A 7,740-nucleotide genomic window follows, 5' to 3' on the forward strand; every position below is an offset into this window, starting at 1 on the left:
TTACCTATTTTTATTTGAATTGTTAGAACCAATACGTACCACACCATCCAAATATTCTGTACGAGATCTAGAAAATAGGAGAATAAAGAAGTACCCATTTAAAATTAGCCTAGTTAACTGTATATTACGTATACTCAGTAGTCGGTTTACTGCTTAATCATAAATGTTATACCGTGAAGATATTAAATGTAATAATGATATTTGAATATTTCTGACTTGTTCGTGCAGCTCTTGCACATTTAATTATTCAAAAAAAAATATTTGGAAAACATTTAGCATGACGTATTTGCTTGACCGGTCTCAACAAAAACTATCCGTTTGCAATATCTAACCATTTTTCTGAATTACTCGTGTCCCCAACCCTCACCACCAAAATGTGCAATAATGTAAAATTCCAAATTTTTTTTACGTGGATATTTATTAGGCACTTACGTAATTATTGCACGCATATTTCCATGACTGTTCCCGAAATTTGCACGTCATTCTTCTGCCCTCAAAAATCGACCATATGCAATGGACATGCGCAAAATCAAAAATTGATTTTCTTGGAGAGTGACATGCAAATTCCGAGAAAGGTCATGCAATTATATGCTAATTAAGTACTAAGTATACGTGCAAGAAGAAATGCAGAAGTAAGTATTTTTGTAATTGTATTGGTGGGAGGATTGAAGAATTGAAGACGAATGTTTAAAATCCCACCTTCTTTAATTTTTGATTTGACGCTTAAACCAAAACCAAGCAAATAAACACGAATTACTTACCTATTTTTTTGTTTATTGAAAATGTCATTGTTGGCATACACCTACGTAATTTCTAGTTAAGTTAAGCTATTATTTGATTTAGACAAAGAAATAACGTTTTAGGATATACTAAAATTATCAGGCGCAATCATGCATTTAGCGTTATTTCTTATATAAGTGACTCTAGGTTAGGATAGGCGCATGCACGATAAATCCTGCCTTTTTAAAATGTTCAATCATCATATATATATATAAATAAAATTTTTACAATGGTTGTAAAATTAATTAAAAATGTAGAACTCTGAAGTAGAATAATATAGATACAGAGTATGAAATTAAAAAAAGAATAATACACTACAACGCAATTGGTTTCGTGTCCTGAAAGCATAATCGCATTTCCAGAGAAAAAAATATCCTTCGTGAGGCTGCCGGGTGTATAGAATATGTTTTGACACATTTGTTACTACAAAAGGGTACAAACGTAATCGGTGTGCTTGTAAAGGAAATTATGTATTATGTAGATTTATTATGTAATTCTAAACGCCTAACGACTAACACATACAGACTTACAGTTGTTATTTAATACAATTTGTCTATGTAAAAGTTCAGTAATATTTAACATATTATATAATTTAAAATCATATTGCAACTAAAAAATTAAACGAATATTCTAGATATACGAAATTTTCTGAAATAAAATTATAAATAATGTCAATATGCAGTTATAGTAGACTGTTGTATGACAATAAGCATAATGGTTAAGTTAATTAACTAGTTTAAGGTATAAATATATTGTCACATTTGATTTTTAAAACATTTCCTATGATTATTTATATTAACAGAGATAAAATATATACAAAATAGGCGCATACATTATTATTTAATGAATATAAGGTATAAAATATATTTGGTTGTATAAATATAAGATAAAAGAAACTAAATAGATTTTTTTTTAAATGATAATATATGAGTGACATTAATTATATAATTTAAAATAAATAATATTTATAAAATTAGTAATTTAATAAAAAAAATTAAAAAATTATAATCTTCGGTCATTTGAATAAATTAACAGTTGTTTTTCAAAAATCCCAATTTTTTAAAATTATGTTTCTGGAGTTTTTAAAAAGTAAAAAGACGAATGAAAACGTTCAACCGGGGCCGAGGAATACAATAACTTGTATAGTAATGGATTTAACATTTCTTTATTAATGGTTACGTTGGGTGCAAAATGTAAAAAAAAATGAACAGTATTTAGTATTTATTTATATTATTATGTTATCAAAATTAGAATGTATACATCGAGTAGAAATAGTATGTACAATTTAAATATAATATGCAAAATACTTAAGAAAAACATTCAATAAATATTAAATACTAAATATGAGGTACTGTTGTTAAATATTCAATGATCAATAATTCAAATATTGCCCATCCCCGTATGTAATGCCTAAACACTGACAGTATTGTCTATTCATATTGTTTACCCATAGTCAATAACATTAATAAGCACTTACCTTATTACATAAATTATATCATTGACGGTACCTATTACGACACACGGTATATCATAAACTATGTATTTATAATTTATATGTTAATGTTATGTAATAATATTCCTCACAACTTCAGTTTCTAATTAGGAACCTATATTAAGCACAAACTACTAATATTTCATCCACCACATCATATACAGAGCCAGAAATACATATAAATATATAATAATATACATAACAGGAATACAACACGTATACAAAAACGTATACAAATACCTCGCTTTATGTGCGGCCCGACACTCAAGTGTGTTTTCCTTGTGGCTTATATAATAATAATAATAATATTATAATTATTTCAATCCGAATTGTAACAACTGCAGTAACACATCATTCATATTGGCATATGTAGGTATAATGTATACATTATTATACGTCATAATCCGGTCGGTGCCTATGTATGTATAATAAATAATAATTTTCACTGGAATAATATGTTATTAGGCTATTAAGTGACTACATGAAAAATCCATTGTTGCGTCCACCATTATAAACTATAAATTATTACATAACAATATCGTGCTGCACGGCGTAATGACAGAAGTAGGTATACAAATATTACGACCGTTTTATACTATATACTTATATAGTTATATTATATCATTTATAGCGTTATCATGCAGCACCAGCCGTGCAAACTGCAGGTTACTCGCAATGGTTAGGTTAGGTGGCATGTCAGGTTATCGAAAACCGTAAATGCCAAATACACTCTCATTATTATTATTATTATTATTATTATTATTATTATAGGTATGACATTATTAGTGATGTGAATTATTCAAACTACACATTACATATGTTTGAAATACTGTGTAGAATTATTTTACACAATGTAATAATGGAATAATGTAATTTTTTTTATGATTGTTAAAATTGTTATTCGTCTTAGATCATTGGTCAATGGCTCTAGTTCATTAATATAGACCTTTCATAATAGAATTTTAGTGATTGTTAAAACAAAGGCATTTTGAATACTTTATGCTGTATAAAATATGTACACCTAAATACCTAATACATTGTAATATAATACATCGATTAATAATTACCGTAACACACTATGTAGCTTAATACGCACGGTAATATAAATAGTCTAATTAATACCCATACCTACAATTTAATGTATACAAATTAAAAAGGTCTAATAAGAATAAAATAAAATGAAATACCAACTTACCTTATTTTACATCACTATTCCCTACAGTGCATTATTATTATTATCCATAATGAAATGACTACGACGTCACCGATCGGCTGCAAGTGTCCGGTTTCCGAGCACCAATAGAAACAGCTTCTCTCGTTTACGGTCGTATATTAAAATATATATTAAATTATTATCTTCGTTGTAATATACCGCAGGGATGAATCCGGCATCACCAGCTATATCATATCATATCATATATCGAGGTTGTTCACTCCACTTGAATTGTGTGGCAGAACCGTTCTCGAGTGTCGTATATCGAATATGTGTAATGTGTACACATCAATATATTGCTCCCTTGTTTGGGGAATCACCAACCATGATTAGTAATATAGTTATATTTTTTAATTATATGCATATCATTTATTCAAATCCTTATTTATGGAATTTTTTAAGTATAGTACTAACGTACTTACTATGGACTGTAAGTCGATAATTTGAAATACTTAGGTTTTTTTATGACATAAGAAGTGTCCTGCGGTGGTCCAAAATTGTATTTTTTAATGCGAAACTCCTATTACTAAAAATAAAATTAAGTAAATAATTTTTTTTTATAATTCTTATACTCCATTATAATTTATAATAACTAGTTAAGATGATTTGAAAATTATGTAATCAATATAATATTAATCTAGATCTAGCATTTTATAATTTAAGAAAATTATCTCAAGTACCTAATAAATATTAGATGCAATTTTAAATATAATTGAATATTTATTATATGTATTATATTACAATAGCACCCGTTGTCTTCTAAACCTATAGTTTACTATTATCCTTATTCCTTAGTAATAATGTGTAATAACTAGGGAATTATTTGTTAGAATTTAGATTACCTAGGTCATTAGGATAGGATAAAATCAGCATTTAAAAAAAATTATTCGCTTAATAATTCAAGCAAAAAAGGAGGTTTTCAATCTAAAAAAAAAAGATTGCAATTGAATTTTAATCACAGATGACCTACAACTACACTCCACAAATGCCATACAAATCTAAGAATCTACCTGATTGTTTTTCTTGGTTTTTATTTTTATGTATAAATTTAAATTTGAATTTGAATGAACTCACATAATTAGGGCTCAGACTTTATAGCACTAAAAATATCTTAGATATTAACTTTCATAAATAATCCAAATATATGGGTTTTTTGTTGAAATTTAAAAATGAATAACAGTAGGTTTGATATGTTCACTTAATATTCATATTAGCATTTACTAAATATGATAAGATTTTCAAAATATTTTGACTAATTCGAGCTATTTATAGCATCATATATTTTCGATCTTTATTAGTATTTTCTAAATTTATGTCGATAGCAAAGTTTTGCTATTTTTTAACAGTTAAAAAAGTAATATTAAATTTTAATAGTTAAAGCTTGAAAATGTACTACAAAGTTTCTCATAAGTTGTAGTAGTTGTATAAATGAGATGTGAATCTACCGACCGCGTATATATTATACAGTGCGTGTGAGTGTATGGCTTGAGAGAGAGTTAGAGAGTGAGAGAGAGATAAACGAATTAAGACGAATATCGGTGAATATATTTTTTTTAAGTATCCTACCTATACAATATGATATCTGCAAAAGACGGGCGTGTGTATAGCGTGTCAAAACGTCGGGTTTCGCACGCTATTCGTGAACGTACCAGGCCCGGGGATTAACGCGTGGGCGTATGTTTGTAAAGACGTCATCGCGACGTCGGGTATGGCAATAACGACGACGAAGCCAATATATATTATTATAAATGAATACAATATTGAGGGCCACACGTTTAAAAAAAAAAATGTTTCTTCTTAGCTCATCTGCCTGCCAAACGCCAGATATATATTTACGGCTATTCAGCCTAACAACAATACAAAATCGCTGGGACAAGTGAACGACATAAATACTAAGTCTGGTACACTATAATATAATGTACATGATGATCCTAGCCTAGCCTAACCTAATCTATACACTCATTATTTTTGAAAAACTTCAATATTTTAGAAAATATTATTTTTTAGATAATTGTATATATTTTTTAAATTTTTAAAATTTTTAGTTTTTTGAATGACACCATACATTTTTAATTTCATATACAATATAACGAAGTATAATATTTGTCTGAGTATTATTTCGGTACATTTTCACAATTTTTAGTGAGTAGTTAATTAGTAGTAAAATTAAAAGTTTATAGATAGCGGTGTACAAGGTAGCACATGGGTAGCTATCTCTCAAACTTATCTTTCAAACTTTGCTTATCTAAACTTTTTAAATACTTTTGGTTCTAATACTAATTCTCCTTTATAACTTTACACTAGTTAAATAAAAAAGTAAAAAGCTTATAATCGATAGCGATAAAATGTTGGAAGCAATTTTTGTACACTGTAAATCGTAAATTGAGGAATGATAGGAAAATAAGTACGTGCAGATAAAAATTATCAGTTTTTTGAGTTTTTTTAATATATTGTTGCTACATTATTATGAAAACCGATGAGTTAATCATTAATGTGTTGTAAAAGTTTAGATGTTTTGATGATTCAGTGAAAATCAAACGGTTTCGTGAGATGTAATTATTTAGTGTTATATTTGTAAATTTAAATTTGTGATGTTTTTTTTATGGTGAATACAATTACAATTAGATTGAATCAACATTGATTTTATGAAAAGTTTGACAAATATTGAATATTTTTATTCATATTTATTGATCAGTGACAATAACAATTTGCTACTGCTAAAATTATAGAACAATTTACACAGAATAGAAAAATAACTAAATGTAGTGCAGACACTAATAAAAAATTAAAATATTGGTATTTATTTGTATAAGTATAATATAATACATAAGCAATAACAAAATAAAGGTAATTTAACAACAATTTATATGGCATTTAATACATCTACATGATAAACAGTAAACTTAATATCATATAATAATATAATAATTAAATCGCCTCAGAATAAGTTATACGCACTATATACACATGGCCATCTCATGAAAAAAGAGCCACCAAGAACATGTCTTACATGCGAACATTAGCCCTCGATCAAACACATCATTATAGAATGAAAGACACGCAAGAGGGCCGACAATAATACAATATATCTGGGCACCTTCACGAAACACTAGGCTCCGACAAAGAATTCATCCAAAATATAATATTATTATTTATGAAAAATATTAAATTGTACAATTTATAGTTTAAATGATTTAAGTACCTATATGGCTATATGTAAAACAAGCCAATGGTCAAGTTATCGCAGATTTCCTTTTTAATAAAAAAAAAATTTGTAATAATATAATTATATTATCCATTGTATTGTATCTGTAGTGATGTGAATTTACATTTCCCTTTTTAAAGGAAAATATATTTTGTAGGACCCCTAAGCGTTTTTAGATGTTTTAATTTTGAAACAAGTTATGAACACATTAATATTGTTATCTAACTTATTGTACATTTAAAAAAGCTCTTAACTTATTTCAAAATTAAACTATAAAAAAAAAAATCATACGTCTATAGAGCACAACGTGTTTTAAAACATTTGAAATGTACAAAAAGTTTACAACTAGGTATCGAAAATAAAAATAAGTTTCGAATGAACAAGATTTGAACAAATGCCTCAGTACTTGTATACGTATGATGGCACTCCGTACATTATTATTTTCTATAAACAAAATTTAAATTATTTGTTTAATTTTAAACTATTTATACGTTATACCGTAAGTTGCAATAAATAATAATATACATTTAATTAAATTATTTATCAATAATAACCATCCGCCACTATTTGATTATTGTATCTCTGTGGGTTTTATCTTTTATGTAAGACCTTGAATATAACACTATATTAGATTAATTTTGTCTAGTAATTTTAAATCATGAATGAGCGACGAATGTATTGATTTTACAATGATGTGTGTTTCATTTTTTATTTTTTGGTATGTATGTCATCATTTTTCGGAGCAGGAAAAAATGCTTAGATTATCAACTTTAATATATTTTTCTTAAAGAAAGTGAATCTAGTTAATACGTTAAAAGGTTTACTAAAATTCCCAGTAATTTTTAATAGTTGGGAAAAATAAATTTTCTCACTTTTATTAAGAGCCTTGCAAAATTCACGCAATCTGCAGTATGCGCTTCGAAATGCTGATTCGTGGTGTAAAGTCGATTATTGTTAGGCCAGAAAGAGTCTAATTAATTATAAGTTATCGACATCGAAAAATAATATACTTATCTATGAAATAAAAAGATATTCCTCATGGTATAGGTA

Source organism: Myzus persicae, unplaced genomic scaffold (assembly GCF_001856785.1).
Source record: "Myzus persicae strain clone G006 unplaced genomic scaffold, MPER_G0061.0, whole genome shotgun sequence".
Taxonomy (NCBI): Eukaryota; Metazoa; Arthropoda; class Insecta; order Hemiptera; family Aphididae; genus Myzus; species Myzus persicae.